Genomic DNA, 21,506 nt, shown 5'->3' with positions numbered 1-21,506 from the left:
TGTTTCCATCATTTTCCAAAAGTGCACAAAAGTATTACACAAGTACAAGGCAGACCCATTGTGAGTGGGATTGACTCCCTTTTGGAGCACCTCTCACAGTGGGTAGATTCGATTTTACAACCTATGGTACTATCTTTAGTGTCATATGTTCGCGACACAAAACATATAATTAATATTTTGGAGACGTTTCAATGGAAGGATGAATATGCATGGTTAACCATAGATGCAGTGGCCCTGTATTCATCTATACCTCATACACAAGGCCTGCAAGCAATTTCCGCCTTCCTTCAAAATTACAGTGACCTATCCCAAGAGTTCCAAAATTTTATTATCATTGTAATTGAGTTCCTTCTCAAACACAATTTTTTCAGGTTTGAGGGGGATTTCTATCTCCAGAGATGTGGCACAGCCATGGGAGCCAAGTTTGCTCCCTCGTACGCCAACCTTTACCTGGGTTGGTGGGAGCTGTGCCACATCTTTGGAGATGGGAATCCCTTCAAACAAAATATCAAATTTTACAGGAGGTATATCGATGACCTCCTCTTGGTATGGTCAGGCAGACAGTCAGATGTGCCACTTTTCTTGGAATTTCTGAATTCAAACGATTTGAATCTAAAATTCACTTATGAGGTACATAACACGCACATTAATTTTTTGGATCTCACTCTCACAGGTGCTCAAGATGGTGGTGTCTCCATGAGTGTGTATCGTAAACCCATATCTGGGAATACCCTGTTGCATGGCAACAGCAGCCATCCCATACAAATGAGATTCGCTGTTGCCAAAGGTCAATTTACCAGATTAAAGAGAAACTGTTCTGACAGAGTTACCTATGACAAAGAAGCTGATTCTCTGTCAGCAAGACTTCGGGAAAGAGGGTATCCTTCACACGATGTTACAAGGGCCAAAAAGTCCCTTGAACATATAGATAGGAAGACACTCTTACAAGATAAACCTAAGAGTGACAGGTCAAAATCGTCCCAAGGAGTGTACTTCGTTACACAGTTCAGCACAGAGTACAACAAAGTATGCAGTATAGTCAAAAAACATTTTGCCTTACTGGCTGCTGATGACAAATTAGTGACCACAGTTGAGAAGGGGCTAAAATGTTCCTATAGAAAAAGTAACACACTAGGGGGTATCCTAGCACCTACAGAACTCAAAAAAATTGAGACCAATCAAAGCTCTTGGTTGAGACACGTTGGGATGTTCAAATGTGGCAGCAGACGTTGCAAACCTTGTGACTTTGTCCAGGTCACCAATAATTTCACGTCTTATATTACTGGCCAAACATTTGACATCAAAACCTGTCTCAACTGCACAGCTAGCAATGTCATATACCTCATTTCTTGCACCGAATGCCATCTGCAGTATGTAGGACTCACCTCTAGAGATATGAACTCCAGATTTAGGGAACACTTGTCATCTTTCAACATAGGAAAAGCCACAACTCCATTGGTACTCCATTTTTATGGTAAACATGGCAATAACCTTACATCATTGAAATGGTGCATCATTGAAAAAGTTGTCCTGCCTAGCAGAGGTGGTAACCTCAGTAAATTATTGGCCAAACGAGAGGCATTCTGGATGTTTAAACTCGACACCAGAATACCCAAAGGACTTAACTCTAGGTATGATTTAATAAATTACTGGGAATAACTCCAGTTCTTTGTTATCTCCCCTAGGTGTAATGCCTACTTTAAGATAGCCTTTTTTGCTTGTCATTCTTCTTTTTTATATATTTTTATATTTTATCCCTTTTTTCTTCCTTTTTCATCATATCTTATTAGGTTAGATACAGATGATACTTCTAGTTCACATTTAGTTAAATTTTTTGAACTTTATTTATTTGTATTCTATAGTTGCGTTAATATACACATTTTACATTATACCTTATATCATCATGTACATTTTGTGCATGTTCGCACCAGCAGTCCTGATTCTTTTGATGATTATTATTTTTCCATTGTCAGTTACTTTAGCATATTTATTGGGTATTGAACTGTATTTCACATTATCATTAAGTGGTTGTGTATAATACATCATCTCCCTGCATTTCCAGTACCTTTGTCTAATATTTTTGTCCCCTATTTGACATACATTCAGTGTTTTGTCCTTAAACCATCTTATCCGAGTCTATGTTCTAATCAATAATTGTATAGACTTTTGCATATATATGGACTTTTGCACCATTCATTGCTATTTGTATATATACCAGTTGTGATGTTGTATTTGCTTCACACATACTATATTCAGTTCTTGACACTTCCAAGCGGGCGGGTTGTTTTTCTTTTTCTTTTAAATTTTCCTTTAACCAATGAGAATCAACCTAAGGTGTTAAGAACACCTGTCAGGCACAGCACCTGTATGCTATGATTAAGGCTTCACAGCCGAAACGCGTAAGCTCTGGTGCTGCGCCTGCAAACGTGTCTTTTTGTTTCTCCATGATTTTGTTATTTTAAAGAAGTATTAATAAATTTGTTTATTTTATCGGAGCATCCAGTACTCTTTCTTCTTGATATACAAGAGTTTAGACATACGCACTTTAAATTGCAAGGAGCATCCATTTTAGAGCTATAAATTCAAGGTTGAATAAACCTCCATTTTAAATCACATAACATCTTATGTTAAAACTAGTTAGTTGTTTAGTATGTTAGCAGACAGATAATAAAAACCTTTTATATTGTAAAAAAACTTTTGTTTAAACATATAAAAGTATTCAGTTATACATTGTACACATTGTACATCATTTAAACATATATTTGAATATAATCATACATATATTGCAAAATAAGCATATTAAAGATTATATTTTTCACAATTTATGTGAACAGGCTTTTATAGCAAGGTACAGTCTTTATGTATAGAAGCTGTACATGATAGATTTAAAAGAAATCTATCATTTATAGTAAGTTATAAGTGTCTTTCTGAAAGAATGTATTTCTTACTGTTGGCATATTTATCAAGTGGATAGCAATATTCATTTGCAATCCAACATTTAAATAGCAGCTTTTATTGAGACAAGCATGCTATAAACAAAGTTTATTTGCAAAGTTATGCATTGTTAACTAAAAATTACATTTACAAGCACAGGTGTATCACAGGGTTAATGAAAGCCTGTTACACCGGACATCGCCACCACTATTAAAATGTATTAATCCCTTTTCCCCGCTCCCCGACATAGTCACCACTATAATAAACCTATTAACCCCTAAACTGCCGCCCTCCCGCATCACAAACACTATTTAAATATAAATAACCCCTAATCTGCCGTCCGCCCACACCGCCGCTATAATAAACCTATTAACTCCTAAACCGCAAGCCCCTCACAATAAAATACAGGTAGCCCTCAGTTTACGCCGGGGTTAGGTTCCAGAAGGAATGGTTGTAAATCAAAACCGTTGCAAATTGAAACCCAGTTTATAATGTAAGTCAATGGGAAGTGAGGGAGTTAGGTTCCAGGTCCCTCTCAAAATTATCATAATAACACCTAATACATTATTTTTAAAGCTTTGAAATTAAGAATTTAAATGCTAAACAGCATTATAAACCTAATAAAATAATCACACAACACAGACTTCACTTGCATTTTTCTGCAAACTGTTCTTTCTATGCATTCCAATCTGGACTGATTTATAGACAGGAAGATCTTGTTCCTTTGAAATCTGCTCGATAGGTCAGGTCTGGTTAAACTGATTAATTTCAGCTTGTTTGGTTTGCTGCGACACAAGCGGACAGCTCCACCTACAGGCTATTTTAATAAATGCACTGCTTCTCAATGCTTTTCAATAGCAGTCAAATGACTGGAAAAAAGGTTGTTATTCTGAAACGGTGTAAATTGAACCGTTGTAAAACGAGGGCCACCTGTATATAAACTATTAACCCCTAAACCAAAAGCCCCTCACAACGAAATATACTAAAATAAACTATTAAGCCCTAAACCTAACGCCCCCCTAACTTTATATTAAAATTACTATTTCCCTGTCTTAAATTAAATTAAAACTTACCTGTCAAATTAAACAGGTGGCAGCGATGTTAGGGGTGGCAGATTAGGGGTTAATAACTGTATGTAGGTGGCGGCGATATCGGGTGCGGCAGATTAGGGGTTAATAACTGTATGTAGGTAGCGGTGATATCGGGGGAGCAGATTAGGGGTTAATAACTGTATGTAGGTGATGGCGATGTTGGGGGCAGCAGATTAGGGGAGTTTAGACTTGGGTTTATGTTAGGGGGTTAGGTTTAAACGTAACTTTTTATTTCCCCATAGACATCAATGGGGCTGCGTTATCTCCCTATAGCGCTCAAAACTCGTAATCTAGCTGATTGTGCTAATGCACGTGGAGTTACCTAGGGGTCAGCACTGATTAGCTAAAATGCAAGTCTGTCGAAAGAACTGAAATAATGGGGCAGTCTGCAGAGGCTTAGATACAAGGTAATCACAGAAGTATAAAGTGTATTAATATAACAGGGTTGGTTATGCAAAACTGGGGAATGGGTAATAAGGGATTATCTATCATTTTTTGCAATAAAAATTCTGGTGTAGACTGTCCCTTTAATTATATTTCATGCACCTCACTCTAATTATGGGTGCCACCATTTTTGAAACTAGGTTATACTGCAGGTATCTGAAGGAGTTGCTGCACATGTGCAAACAATTAAGCACTGAAATAGCTGCCCTCATAGCTAGAAGAGGCAGGTAATAACCTCAATATTATGTTTATAAACTGTATATAGGGCTAGATTACAAGTGAGGCACAAACGGTTTTGCAAAAGCGATATCATGTTTTCACAAGCCTTTTATATTGTGCTGATATTGCAAGTTGAGTGAAATCGCGATTTCGCTAGCGCAATCGCCATTGACGCTTCAATCTTTATTGCGATCTCAGAGCTGTGGTTAACTGTTGCAAAAAAAGTTGCATAAAAAAGTTGCACAAGTGTAGTCTAGTTCACGTAAGTAAACCAGGTATGTGCTTAGAGAAGTACATTACAAAATTCACTCATTAACACTGTCTAAAAAAAAGAAAATATTGCACAAAAAAGTTATAAGAGCTCAAAGATAAGAGATCTTGGCCTAGATTTGGAGTTTTGCGGCCAAAGGGGTGCGTTAGCTATGCATGCTTTTTTTTTGGCCGCACCTTTTAAATACCGCTGGTATTTAGAGTTCACAGAAGGGCTGCGTTAGGCTCCAAAAAAGGAGCGTATAGCATATTTACCGCAACTGCAACTCTCGATACCAGCGGTGCTTACGGACGCGGCCAGCTTCAAAAACGTGCTCGTACACGATTCCCCCATAGGAAACAATGGGGCTGTTTGAGCTGAAAAAAACCTAACACCTGCAAAAAAGCATCGTTCAGCTCCTAACGCAGCCCCATTGTTTCCTATGGGGAAACACTTCCTAAGTCTGCACCTAACACCCTAACATGTACCCCGAGTCTAAACACCCTAACCTTACACTTATTAACCTCTAATCTGCCGCCCCCGCTATCGCTGACCCCTGCATATTATTATTAACCCCTAATCTGCCGCTCCGTACACCGCCGCAACCTACATTATACCAATGTACCCCTAATCTGCTGCCCCTAACACCGCCGACCCCTATATTTATTAACCCCTAATCTGCCCCCCACAACGTCGCCGCCGGCTACCTACAATAATTAACCCCTAATCTGCCGACCGCATCTCACCGCTACTATAATAAAGTTATTAACCCCTAATCCGCCTCACTCCCGCCTCAATAACCCTATAAGAAATAGTATTAACCCCTAATCTGCCCTCCCTAACATCGCCAACACCTAACTTCAATTATTAACCCGTAATCTGCCGACCGGAGCTCGCCGCTACTATAATAAATGTATTAACCCCTAAAGCTAAGTCTAACCCTAACACTAACACCCCCCTAAGTTAAATATAATTTAAATCTAACAAAATAAATTAACTCTTATTAAATAAATTATTCCTATTTAAATCTAAATACTTACCTGTAAAATAAACCCTAATATAGCTACAATATAAATTATAATTACATTGTAGCTATTTTAGGATTTATATTTATTTTACAGGCAACTTTGTATTTATTTTAACCAGGTACAATATCTATTAAATAGTTAAAGGGCCACTGTAAGTAAATATTTTCTATGCCTGTTACTAACTAACTACCCCAAATACGCTTTTTTATCAATAGCATTTCATTAACATATCTCTACCGTATATCAGAAATCTTGTCTGCAAATTTAATTGTTTTCCAAACCCACTCGGTGGGTATCCTTTGCTCTGTACCAATCCGTTTACAATACCTAGGTTTCAAAATGGCGCTTTAAACACAAAGTTATTGGTTTAAGTATTTTGAACACGCAGTGCTGAAAATAGTGGGCAGGATAACATGACATCATCGGCGAACAAAAGATATAACTTTTAGAACGTAATGAAACTTCGTTTTGGAGAAAATATAGGTCAGTAGGTTTTAATTAATGTTTATTAACTTTAATATGTTAGTTGTTTAGCTTAAAAATTATAACAGAAAGTAATCCTTTAATAACTATTTAATAGTTACCTAGTTAAAATAATAACAAAATTACCTGTAAAATAAATCCTAACCTAAGTTACAATTAAACCTAACACTACACTATCAATAAATAAATTAAATACAATACCTACAAATAACTACAATTAAATAAACTAACTAAAGTACAAAAAATAAAAAAGAACTAAGTTACAAAAAATAAAAAAATATTTACAAACATTAGAAAAATATTAAAATTTTAAACTAATTACACCTACTCTAAGCCCCCTAATAAAATAACAAAGACCCCCAAAATAAAAAAATGCCCTACCCTATTCTAAATTAAAAAAGTTCAAAGCTCTTTAACCTTACCAGCCCTGAAAAGGGCCATTTGCGGGGCATGCCCCAAATAATTCAGCTCTTTTGCCTGTAAAAAAAAACATACAATACCCCCCCCCCAACATTACAACCCACCACCCACATACCCCTAATCTAACACAAACCCCCCTTAAATAAACCTAACACTAAGCCCCTGAAGATCTTCCTACCTTATCTTCACCATGCCAGGTTCACCGATCTGTCCTCTGAAGTCTTCATCCAAGCCTCCGAAATCTTGATCCACGCCCAAGCGGGGGCTGAAGAGTGACGTCCAACCTCCGGCTGAAGTCTTGATCCAAGCGGGCAGAAGAGGACATCCAGACCGGCAAACATCTTCATCCAAGCCGCATCTTCTATGTTCTTCAATCCGATGATGACCGGCTGATCTTCAAGACCTCCAGCGCGGATCCATCCATCTTCACCGACGACTTCCCGACGAATGACGGTTCCTTTAAGGGACGTCATCCAAGATGGCGTCCCTCGAATTCCGATTGGCTGATAGGATTCTATCAGCCAATCGGAATTAACAGCCAATCAGATTCAAGTTCAATCCGATTGGCTGATTGGATCAGCCAATCAGATTGAGCTTGCATTCTATTGGCTGATTGGAACAGCCAATAGAATGCGAGCTCAATCTGATTGGCTGATCGGATCAGCCAATCGGATTGAACTTGATTCTGATTGGCTGTTTCCATTAGCCAATCAGAATTTTCCTACCTTAATTCCGATTGGCTGATAGAATCCTATCAGCCAATCGGAATTCGAGGGACGCCATCTTGGATGACGTCCCTTAAAGGAACTGTCATTCGTCGGGAAGTCGTCGGTGAAGATGGATGTTCCGCATCGGTGGGATGAACATGGATCCGGAAGAAAGAAGATTGAAGATGCCGCTTGATAGAAGACTTCAGCCCGATCATGGACCTCTTCAGCTCCCGCTTGGATGAAGACTTCAGTCGGATCATGGACATCTTCAGCCCCCCGCTTGGGCTTGGATCAAGACATCGGAGGAGCTCTTCTGGATCAATCGGTGAACCCGGCGTGGTGAAGATAAGGTAGGATGATCTTCAGGGGCTTTATTTAAGGGGGGTTTGGGTTAGATTAGGGGTATGTGGGTGGTGGGTTGTAATGTTGGGGGGTGGTATTGTATGGGGTTTTTTACAGGCGAAAGAGCTGAATTCTTTGGGGCATACCCCACAAAAGGTCCTTTTAAGGGCTGGTAAGGTAAAAGAGCTTTGAACTTTTTTTAATTTAGAATAGGGTAGGGCATTTTTTTATTTTGGGGGTCTTTTTTATTTTATTAGGGGGCTTAGAGTAGGTGTAATTAGTTTAAAATTGTTGTAATATTTTTCTAATGTTTGTAAATATTTTTTTATTTTTTGTAACTTAGTTCTTTTTTATTTTTTGTACTTTAGTTAGTTTATTTAATTATATTTATTTGTAGGTATTGTATTTAATTAATTTATTGATAGTGTAGTGTTAAGTTTAATTGTAGGTAATTGTAGGTATTTTATTTAATTTATTTATTGATAGTGTAGTGTTAGGTTTAATTGTAACTTAGGTTAGGATTTATTTTACAGGTAATTTTGTAATTATTTTAACTAGGTAACTATTAAATAGTTATTAACTATTTAATAGATATTGTACCTGGTTAAAATAATTACAAAGTTACCTGTAAAATAAATATAAATCCTAAAATAGCTACAATGTAATTATAATTTATATTGTAGCTATATTAGGGTTTATTTTACAGGTAAGTATTTAGCTTTAAATAGAAATAATTTATTTAATAATAGTTAATTTATTTCGTTAGATTTAAATTATATTTAAGTTAGGGGGGTGTTAGTGTTAGGGTTAGAATTAGTTTTAGGGGTTAAAAAATTTATTAGAGTAGCGGTGAGCTCCGGTCGGCAGATTAGGGGTTAATGCTTGAAGTTAGGTGTCGGCGATGTTAGGGAGGGCAGATTAGGGGTTAATACTATTTATTATAGGGTTATTGAGGCGGGAGTGAGGCGGATTAGGGGTTAATAACTTTATTATAATAGCGGCGCGATCCGGTCGGCAGATTAGGGGTTAATAAGTGTAGGCAGGTGGAGGCGACGTTGAGGGGGGCAGATTAGGGGTTAATAAATATAATATAGGGGTCGCGGTGTTAGGGGCAGCAGATTACGGGTACATAGGGATAATGTAGCTTGCGGCGGCGTGCGGACGGCAGATTAGGGGTTAAAAAATTGAATTATAGTGGCGGCGATGTGGGGGGACCTCGGTTTAGGGTTACATAGGTAGTTTATGGGTGTTAGTGTACTTTAGAGCACAGTAGTTAAGAGCTTTATAAACCGGCGTTAGCCCAGAAAGCTCTTAACTACTGACTTTTTTTGCAGCTGGAGTTTTGACGTTAGATTTCTAACGCTCACTTCAGCCACGACTCTAAATACCGGCGTTAAGAAGAAGGGGGATCTGCGGTATGGAAAAAAGAAAGTGAGCGTTAGACCCTTTCCTGACTGACTCCAAATACCGGCGGTAGCCCAAAACCAGCGTTAGGAGCCTCTAACGCTGGTTTTCACGGCTACCGCCCAACTCTAAATCTAGCCGCTCAGGTTTAAGAAAGAAAAAAAGGCAGGTAAATGACTTTAACATTGAGATACATATACATTGCTAAAGATGTATTTCTATGTATACATATTTGTATGAGGAAGGCAGTGACGTGCAGTGAGCTCAGATGCTAGTGAGGCACTGGCTGTGATACCCCCAAGAAACACACACACACATACATACATACATATTATTTATATATATATATATATATATATATATATATATATATATATATATATATATCACCGTATTTACAAATTAAAGGGACATTATAGTTGATAAACTACATACTCTTTTTCTGTAGAGCATGCAGTATTAAGACTAGTGACCTGCACCTACACGTGTTTAACCCTCGCATATGGGTTAAATACATAGTATAATTACTGCACTGCTGGTCCTGAGTGGAAACTGCCACTAATACATTCAGCAGCGCTAGTTACACTGCTGAATCACGCTACTAGTGCTGATAATTGTATCAGTGTCAGTTTCCACTCAGGACCAGTGGTGTTGTGTGAGGCCTGAGTGGTACTTCTACTATGTGTTTAACACCTTTGCAGGGAGGGGGGTAAAGATATAGGGGTCCAGAGTCTTAAAAATAGCATGCTTTAATGAATTAGAGTATGTAATTTTCTATTTTACTATCCTCACCTGTAGTTCCACCCCTGGCAGTGTCCCCACTAGAAATCTTTGGGCCCCTTACTATACCATTGATTGGGCCCCCCCAACCACAGAAATACACATATAAACACACAGACACACTCACACAAACACAGACACACACAGATACACTCTTATACACTCACACAGACACACTCTTATACACTCACACAAACGCACTCACACAGATAAACTCACACACAGATACACTCACACAAACACACACACAGATACACTCTTATACACTCACACAAACACACTCACACAAACACAGACACACACACAGATACACTCACACAAACACAGACAGATACACTCTTATACCCTCACACACACATATACACTCTTATACACTCACACAAACACACACACAGATACACTCTTATACACTCACACAAACACAGACACACACACACAGACACACTCACACAGATACACTCTTATACCCTCACACACACAGATACACTCTTATACACTCACTCACTCACACACACACACACACACACAGATACACTCTTATACACTCACACAAACACAGACACACACACAGACACACTCACACAAACACAGACACACACACAGATACACTCTTATACACTCACACAAACACAGACACACGCACAGATACACTCTTATACACTCACACAAACACACACACAGATACACTCACACAGACACATTCACACAAACACAGACACACACACAGATACACTCTTCTACACTCACACAAACACACACACACAGATACACTCACACAGACACACTCACACAAACACAGATACACTTTTATACACTCACTCACACAAACACACACACAGATACTTTCACACAGACACACACACAGATACACTCTTATACACTCACACAAACACACACACAGATACACTCACCAAACACACACACAGATACACTCACACAGACACAGACACACACGCAGATACACTCTTCTACACTCACACACACAGATACACTCACACAAACTCTCACAGACACACACACAGATACACTCTTATACACTCACACAAACAGACACACACACAGACACACTCACACAAACACAGACACACACACAGATACACTCACACAAACACACACACACACACAGATACACTCTTATACCCTCACACACACAGATACACTCTTATACACTCACACAAACACAGACACACTCACACAAACACAGACACACACACAGATACACTCTTATACCCTCACACACACAGATACACTCTTATACACTCACACAAACACACACACAGATACACTCTTATACACTCACACAAACACAGACACACTCACACAAACACAGACACACACACAGATACACTCTTATACACTCACACAAACACAGACACACACACAGATACACTCTTATACACTCACACAAACACACACACAGATACACTCACACAGACACACTCACACAAACACAGACACACACACACAGATACACTCTTCTACACTCACACAAACACACACACAGACACACTCACACAAACACAGACACACACACAGATACACTCTTATACACTCACTCACACAAACACACACACAGATACTCTCACACAGACACACACACAGATACACTCTTATACACTCACACAAAGACACACACAGATACACACACACACAGAGATACACTCACAGACACAGACACACACACAGATACACTCTTCTACACTCACACAGACACACAGACACACTCACACAAACACAGACATTGTATACAATTACATACAATCACATCATTTAGTTGTTATTCACATAATTTAGTGCAGTACAGTGGCTTTAATACCTGCATCAAAGGTGTACAACAAAATCTCCTTAGGCACCTAACTTTGATATTATAAAAAAAATACTGCTCAAGAATAATTTATAAGTGCTAGCAAGAAACTTTTTTAAAATCTTCCTTACTTTCATGATACTTTTTCTTTTTGTGTGTTATAAAAATAACAACTCTATCATTATTTTTTATTTTTTATTGGTCTAACATAATCTTAGCAAACATATAAAGCATTGAGCTTTAGCAGGAGAGAGAGAAGAGAAGAGATAGATAATGTAGTTTGTATTTTGGGAATGTTTACACAAACTAAAAAATGCTTAAATGAATGAATATATATTTATATATGCAGCATGTTTTATTTACATAAAAATTAGCACAGTAGCAATGGCAAATAAATCACAATGAGTTAACAAATAATTGATTTTAGGGCCAGCCACCCAGTACCTTCTTTTCCCCTGTAAAGTGACCATGTGCTGCACAAGAATCCGGAGTCACTATTGGGGGAGGGACTGCATAATTAGCTCAGAGCTTCCAGCAGTACCTCAGCTTGCCTTCTTTCTCAACCACCTGACACTGCCCATGTGTTAAAAAAAACAGAACACCGAGTGGAGGGGGAGGGAGGGGGTTGCTGGAAGCTCTGATGTGACAGTTTGTGTGGAAAATCCTTCACAGAGCCAGCTCAGCTACTCACCTCTGCAGTGCATTATTTTGCCTCAGACAGAGAAGAGAACCCCTTAGTCCACTCCTCCTCACAGTGCACAGTCTAACAGATCAACCTGTAAGAGAGGTGCTGCACGCACAGCCACAGATCCACATTGCTTACACAGGCTGCTCTGCTCAGATTTATTAGCCATGCCGAGGTGACTATTAGATCTGTTTTGCAGTGTGCTCTGCAAAACAGATCTAATAGTCACCTCGGAATGGCAAATAAATCTATCTGAGCAGAGCAGCCTGTGTAAGCAATGTGAGATATGTGGCTGTGCATGCAGCACCTCTCTTACAGGTTAAACTTTTAGCAGTGCACGTCCTGTATGGTAAGGCTACTACTGTTACTGGGAGACTGTCACTTGACCCACCAGACCGTCACAGAGACACATACTGAGTCACTCACCTGACAGCAGAGCCGTCTGACTCCGTCCTGAGCCACCCCACTGTGACCAGACACGGACTGCTCCTTCTCCTGAGGACTTCCAATCCTGACTGACAGACAGTGACTAGTCTGAGACTTCCTGACGAGTCAGTCGAGGACAGACACACTGAGTCACTCAGTCACGGACCGGTCTTCTTCTACTCAGTGCTCCCAGGGCCAGACAGCTGAGCTACTACTGCTAGCTAAGTAGGCTTGCTGGGACTTCACTGAGAGCATGACGCACGTGACACTTGACCAGAGACGCTCCATCCGCGCCTGACAAATTCCCGCCCAACAGTAGTCAGCCCAGAATCAGACATGCTCATGTCTGATTGGCTGAGGGGCAGGCTGGCAGGGCTGAGGGCTCTGGAGGCTTGAAGAGTCAAGCCTCCGGTGGGAGCAGTATATGGGCCACAAGAGACTGCTGCACATAGCTATTATTCCCCACTGGGTGGCAGTCTCTAGCAGCCCATATACAACACAATACAGTTACATTCATATTGTGCAATGAAAGGATAGCTCGCCTCTTCTTTCTTGCACAATATGAATGTATTAGTTATATTAAGTTTTTTTTTTTTTAAACAAAAATAGAAATAAAATAATTAATTTGGTGGAGGGGTGGGGGGGTCACCTTTTAAGATTTAAAAAAAAATGAAAATAAAAAACTTTTTTTTTGTTATTATTATTTTTATAAATAAGGCTGTAATGCACCATTTGGCCAGGGGAGGCACTGCCTCACCTGCCTCCTATGAGTGCACGTCACTGGAAGGGGATATTTTTTCCCCGAAACGTCACTATATTTTCACAGTAAAAGTGTGTTTAAAAGGCCAGCGAGTGCTGTTTGAGTTACCTTTATTTATCCTATATTAGCACCCTGGCAGCTAAGCTGAAAAGTAAGAGTGCTCTCCTGTGTTCTAATATATATATATATATATATATATATATATATATATATATATATATATGTTAAAATATGTTTACATACATATTAATGTATTTATATGTGTATATATGTTTTTACAGTCATAGATACACATATAATAACATTAATATATATGTACACACATATAGACATACTGTATATATATATATATATATATATATATATATATATATATATATATATATGTGCATTATAGCCCTTTACCATTAAATAGATGAAAACATGATAACACATATTTATGCAATATTCATATTTAATAAAGATTTTGACTATGTATTTACTGTAAATATTTCACATTTGCTAATGCAAATATGCTATGTGATGGGTGTTTTCTACATATGAAAAGACAGATTATACAAACAGAAGCCAGCAGTAGACTGGAAAAGCGTGTCTACTTCTGACAATGAAGGGCTTGAATAGGAGTCTGAAAATCTGCACAATGTTATTAAAAAATAATTAAACTGATGGGCTATATAAATGGATCATCCGCAAAACATTTATGCAAAGAAACATTTGGTGTATAATAGCCCTTTAAGGTAGAGACCAGGCAGTTCTTATGGTTAATAGTGGTCTGGTGCTCTGCAGTTAGATGTTAATGCAGTTAGGGATGGGCGAATGTGTAAATTTTCGAATTTCGAATGTTAGAACAAATGTTATTACCGAAATTTGTGTTATAAATTTGTATGTTGATAAGGACGAATGTTCTTAAAAATTCTATAATCGAATTCTATTTACAGTTTTCGAATGTCCCTTTCGAATTCAAATGTTTATAATTATATCAAATGTCCACTTTCGAAATTTCGAATTTAACATTCTATTTAACAAATACTATTCAGAAGTTCAATAGTTCATGTGGTAGGGAGGGAATCTAGTAAATTGATACATAATAGATACAAATATATCATTTCGAATGTTTCTATATAGAATATTGCATAATTCGAATATTACATTTAAAGAAAGCATTAGAAATACTATTACAAATCTAAATTCAAATTTTTCAAAAAGAATATTTTCGAATGTTATCATAAAATTCAAAACCGAATATTCGAAAATCGAATGTTAGAATGTTATGTATACATTCAAAATTCGATTCGAACAAACGAATGTGTTAAAACTCGTGCCGTTTTTTGGAATGTTGCAAAACATTCGCCCATCCCTAAATGCAGTGGTGGCTGGTTCATGAGTAACCTTTTCTTGGGTTGGATAAAGTGCAAAGGTAGAGGTCACTGGTGGTTTTAAATGAAGCCCTCAAGTTTTCTATGAGCAGTTATTACATTAGGAGCAAAATACTTTAAGGGAAGATGAATAGAAAAAGAGTGTTATGGGATGAGCAAACTGTAAACTGCACAAGACAGACTATACATGGAGTAGCATAAGAGATCATCAGAGCAGGACAGGCAGAAAGTAGCCCATTTTGTTTGCAGCTTAAGACCCTTCCCTACCCCAGCTGATGGTTGTGTACATTACTGCTGGGGCATCTATTTCTCAGGTGCAGTATGGGTAGGAATCACTGGTCCTGTGAATTGAGCATTTATCTGGAAGTGTTGCGAACTTTACCCTGTTTATCAATGACCTAATTTGTCAATAGGTTTTAGTGAATTGGAGTGGGGCATTTATTTGTTTCCTTGTATGCAGGGCAATAAGGATTTGTCAGGCTTTGTGTCTTATTAGTCAGGACTAATTTGGGTAAAGAAAGAAACCAAATGAATCTCTTGATATGTGTAAGGGTGATGAGAAGTTGGCATGGGTGTTTGTATCATTCATTATGATCCGAATGAGGAAGAAGTTGGCCACTTGGGGTATTCAGCTCTTTTTGGAGCCAGATTTCTTCTTGTGACAATGACACATACTAAGATCTGGATTTCCATAGCTCAGTTTAGAGGTGCTGATGACTAACTTGTCAACTAAGTGTAAATAAGGGTAAAGCTGTGTGACTGAACCGACTCTAAGTTCAAGTAAGCAGCCTTCGGGGGTGTATCCATTCTCATTGGACATGGGTAGTGTCATGGAAGGCAAATGCTTTCTCAGCTGCAGTTGTAGGATAGGGACTCTGCAGCTGCCATCAGACTAATTTAAAGTTAATAAAGTTATTGTTTACATTTCCTACTAGTGTTGCTGTTATTTCTAATGGTCTTTAAAGAGACATGGAAGTCAAAAATAAACTTTGATAATGCAGATAGAGTGTGAAATTTTAAACAACGCTCCAATTTGCTTCTGCTATTAACTTTACTTTACATTCTTTTTGGTATCCTTTATTAAAAGTATGCCCATATCCTGAGCACTATATGGCAGCAGTGTTTGTTACAATGTTTCTAGCAATTTCATACCTTTTTGAGCACTATTCAGCTGCACTGTTTGCGACAATGTATAGTGAAAAATTGATTTAAGAGTCTGCGCTAGAAAAAAAACAGTTTTGTGCAACACACTTTCACCTAGATTATGAGTTTTGCATTAGAAGCTGTGCGGTGCTAACGAGCAGTTTATGCTCACCGCTCACTTACAGACAGCGCTGGTATTACGGGTTTTTAGAAACCCGGCGTTAACCGCAAAAAAGTGAGCGAAGAGCAAATTCCTCCACATCTCACCTCAATACCAGCGCTGCTTATGTTAGCGGTGAGCTGGCTAAACATGCTCGTGCACGATTTCCCTGTAGGAATCAATGGGGGAGAGCCGGCTGAAAAAACCTAACACCTGCAAAAAAGCAGCGTTTAGCTCCTAACGCAGCCCCATTGATTCCTATGGGGAAATAAAAGTTATGTCTACACCTAACACCCTAACATGAACCCCGAGTCTAAACACCCCTAATCTTACACTTATTAACCCCTAATCTGCCGCCCCTGACATCGTCAACACCTACATTATATTATTAACCCCTAATCTGCCGCTCCGGACACCGCCACCACCTACATTATACTTATGAACCCCTAATCTGCTGCCCCCAACATCGCCAACACCTACATTATACTTATTAACCCCTAATCTGCCGCCCCCAATGTTGCGGCAACCTAACTACATTTATTAACCCCTAATCTGCCACCCCAACGTCGCCACCACTATAATAAAGTTATTAACCCCTAAACCTAAGTCTAACCCTAACCCTAACACCCCCTAACTTAAATATAATTTAAATACATCTAAATAAAATTACTATGATTAACTAAATAATTCCTATTTAAAACTAAATTCTTACCTATAAAATAAACCCTAAGATAGCTACAATATAACTAATAGTTACATTGTAGCTATCTTAGGTTTTATTTTTATTTTACAGGCAAGTTTGTATTTATTTTAACTAGGTACAATAGTTATTAAATAGTTATTAACTATTTAATAACTACCTAGTTAAAATAAAGACAAATTTACCTGTAAAGTAAAACCTAACCTAAGTTACAATTACACCTAACACTACACTATAATTAAATTAATTACCTAAATTAAATACAATTAATTACAATTAAATAAAATTATTTAAAGTACAAAAAAAACAAACACTAAATTACAGAAAATAATAAAGAAATTACAAGATTTTTAAACTAATTACACATAATCTAATCCCCCTAACAAAATAAAAAAGCCCCCCCAAAATAAAAAAAGCCCTACCCTACACTAAATTACAAATAGCCCTTAAAAGGGCCTTTTCAGGGCATTGCCCCAAAGTAATAAGCTCTTTTACCTGTAAAAAAAATTACAATTCCCCCCTCAATATTAAAACCCACCACCCACACAACCAACTCTACTCTAAAACTCACCCAATACCCCCTTAAAAAACCTAACACTAACCCCTTGAAGATCACCTTACCAGGAGACGTCTTCACCAAACCGGGCCGAAGTCCTCAATGAAGCTGGGAGAAGTCTTCATCCAAGCCGGGCAAAGTGGTCCTCCAGATGGGCAGAATTCTTCATCCAGACGGCATCTTCTATCTTCATCCATCCGGCGCGGAGCAGGTCCATCTTCAAGACATCCGATGCGAAGCATCCTCTTCTTTCCACGGCTAAACACAGAATGAAGGTTCCTTTAAATGACGTCATCCAATATGGCGTCCCTTCAATTCTGATTGGCTGATAGAATTCTATTAGCCAATCGGAATTAAGGTAGAAAAAATCCTATTGGCTGATGCAATCAGCCAATAGGATTGAACTGGCATTCTATTGGCTGATTGGAACAGCCAATAGAATGCCAGCTCAATCCTATTGGCTGATTGCATCAGCCAATAGGATTTTTTCTACCTTAATTCTGATTGGCTGATAGAATTCTATCAGCCAATCGGAATTGAAGGGACGCCATCTTGGATGACATAATTTAAAGGAACCTTTGTTCTGTTTTTAGCCGTCGTTAGAAGAGGATGCTCCGCGTCGGATGTCTTGAAGATGGACCCGCTCAGTGCCGGATGGATGAAGATAGAAGATGCCATCTGGATGAAGACTTCTGCCCGTCTGGAGGACCACTTCACCTGGCTTGGATGAAGACTTCTCCCGGCTTCGTTGAGGACTTCGGCCCGGTTGGGTGAAGACGTCTCCCGGTAAGGTGATCTTCAGGGGGTTAGTGTTAGGTTTTTTTTAAGGGGGGATTGGGTGGGTTTTAGAGTAGGGTTGGTTGTGTGGGTGGTGGGTTTTAATGTTGGGGGGGAATTGTACTTTTTTTTTCAGGTAAAAGAGTTGATTACTTTGGGGCAATGCCCCGCAAAAGGCCCTTTTAAGGGCTATTTGTAATTTAGTGTAGGGTAGGGCTTTTTTTTTTTTTTTTTTTTTTATTTTGTTAGGGGGATTAGATTAGGTGTAATTAGTCAGAAGCTGTGTGAGAACTAATTAGAATTAGCTTAATGTAAAAATAAATTGTTATTTATATTTATTAAGACATATTTTATTAAAATATATATATATCTATGCTCCCCAATAATTTCTTAATAAACAAGGATCCTAAAAACATTGAATTAAAAGCGATACAGCAAAATAATCCATAAGTATCCACAATTGTAGAAAAAACGTCCCTTGTATGGTCCAATTAATCTTTGTCAACTCGTGTATAGTAAATTGTATTCCCGAACTCTTATTGATCGATCAGTGGGTCAAATACAGTTAATTATGTGAGTACTCACAGTTGTAATATATCCGTTTGTCTTCCGTTTTAATCGTACCTTGCTACCGGCTTACCTCCCCTTCTGTCTATTGAGAGTGGTGCAGCGTGTCTTTGGCTCAGCCTTCCAAACCTGGCATCCAACCTGCTGTTGTGTCCAGCTATTACCGACAGTGGATACTTAAAGCTCTGATTTTGAGTATAGTGTCCCTTTTGAGACAAACTTCCACACAGATATTAGTGAATATCTCAATAGGTTGAAAAATGCTGAATGGCAACCGGTTTCGGCTTTGCCCTGAGCCTTTCTTAAGCCATCACTATATAATCACTTAATACACGAGTGGACAACGATTAATTGGACCATACAAGGGCCATCTTTCTACAATTTTGGATACTAATTACTATATTGATTTAGCAATTTTAATTGAATGTTTTAGATTGAATTTAACAAGGATCCTTGTGTATTAAAGGGATAGTCAAGTCAAAATTAAACTTTCATGATTTAGATAGAGCATGTAATTTTAAGCAACTTTGTAATTTACTCCTATTATCAATTTTTCTTTGTTCTCTTGGTATCTTTATTTGTATGTAAGCTTAAGAGCAGGCCCATTTTTGATTTAGCACCTTGGTGGAGCTTGCTGATTGGTGGCTACATTTAGACACCAATAAGAAATCGCTATCCAAAACAAAAAATGGGCCGTCTCCTAAGCTTACATTCCTGCTTTTTAAATAAAGATGCCAAGAGAACGAAGAAAAATTTATATTAGGAGTAAATTAGAAAGTTGCTTAAAATTGCATGCTCTATCTGAATCATGAAAGTTTAATTTTGACTAGACTATTACTTTAAGAAATTATAAGGGAGCATAGATATATATTTTTAATAAAAATTTTCTTATTAAATATAAATAATTTATTTTTAAATTACGCTAATTCAAATTAGTTCTCACGCAGCTTCTCACGTAGAGTGGGGCACACAGGATTCCGGTACTCATAGATCAGATACTGAATTTCTTATTTCACATTCCAAGTGATTACTCATAATAAATGCCATGACCTCACCAAACAGAAAGCCTTGTCTCACCTAGTAATGTATATTTAGGCTGATTAGATATGCTTTCAGGCTATTCTGCTATCACTTAAAAATCGCTAGTTTTCTCAGGTGGCATTGATGCTGTAATCTGCTCCACCTGTGAGTTAGCAATCTGGTTATTCTTCCCCTTTGTATATTTTACGTTGTGGTTCCTTACAATGGCTCCATTAAAGTAATATTTGCAATCACTTAAAATAACATAAATTAAAGGGAAATCACACTCAATAACTTTGTATTATGTTTCGGAATAAGCAACATTTCAACATAGCTTTTTTGACTTGTGAAGTACAAAAGGGTTGCATTTAAATTAAAATTAATATAGCAGCATCAGCTTTGTACTTCCAGCTACTGTATAATAGCTAATAGAAACATCCTAAATATGCTAATTGGCTGACAGGTACTTCCTAATATGACTCATTGGCAGATACATCTTTCTAATGCTATCGGACAAATAAACTGATCAGAATGCAAGTGTAAAAAATAGTAAATAAAGGCTGTAATATACATTCATGACTTATTTTGCCCATTTCCCCTTTAAGGGACATTAAACACCTTAAGATATTAATATAAATTGTTTAATTATGTGTAGTAAGACAACTTTGCAATATACTTTCATTATTTGTGTATATACACATATTAACACATAAATATATATGTATATAATCATATACATATATATTTACAATTTGCTGCTATTGCTGCGCGACTTACCCCCTTTGCTGCGCTAGTCTCATGCCGTGTCTCACGGCATGAGAACGAGGCTCCCATTGAAGCCTATGGATGCACGCTCTTGTGAGCACAATGCTTCCCAGCAATGCGAGAGCTCGCATTGCTCACGTTCGCATTGCTATCAACTTGTAATACCAGCGCACATTAGCATGCACTGGTATTACTCAGTGGAGGGCAAATATTGCCTTCACAAAAGCAAAATTTAGCGCTCCACTTGGCCCTAAGTGTTTAATGTCCTTTTATAGCTAGAAGTTTTGGGGTTTCCAGTCCTGAGAATTTCAAGTTCACATTGTAGAGACTGCAAACCATACACTGCTACATATCTGTCCCTGATTGGCCTCAGCAGGGTTGATCTGTTTAGGATTTGTGAAAAAAAAATTGTTATCAAAAAGACTCTGCTATATATTGGCAATTTCAGCAATAGAAGTAAATACATTTAAATTGCTGAAGGGATATTTTATTTAAAAAAATAACCTGCAGTGTATTATCCTGAAATTTAGAAGATTTTAAAAAGAAATTTCAGTTCCATTGTCCTTCCTATATTTGTTTATGTCCTGGTTTTGCCTTCAGGTGCTTGGAATAGCCAAAGTCCTCCATAGAATATACCAAGCCCCCAGTCATATTATCTAAGC

This window comes from Bombina bombina, chromosome 5, assembly GCF_027579735.1.
Source record: "Bombina bombina isolate aBomBom1 chromosome 5, aBomBom1.pri, whole genome shotgun sequence".
NCBI lineage: Eukaryota > Metazoa > Chordata > Amphibia > Anura > Bombinatoridae > Bombina > Bombina bombina.
Note: the sequence above shows the minus strand (reverse complement) of the source record.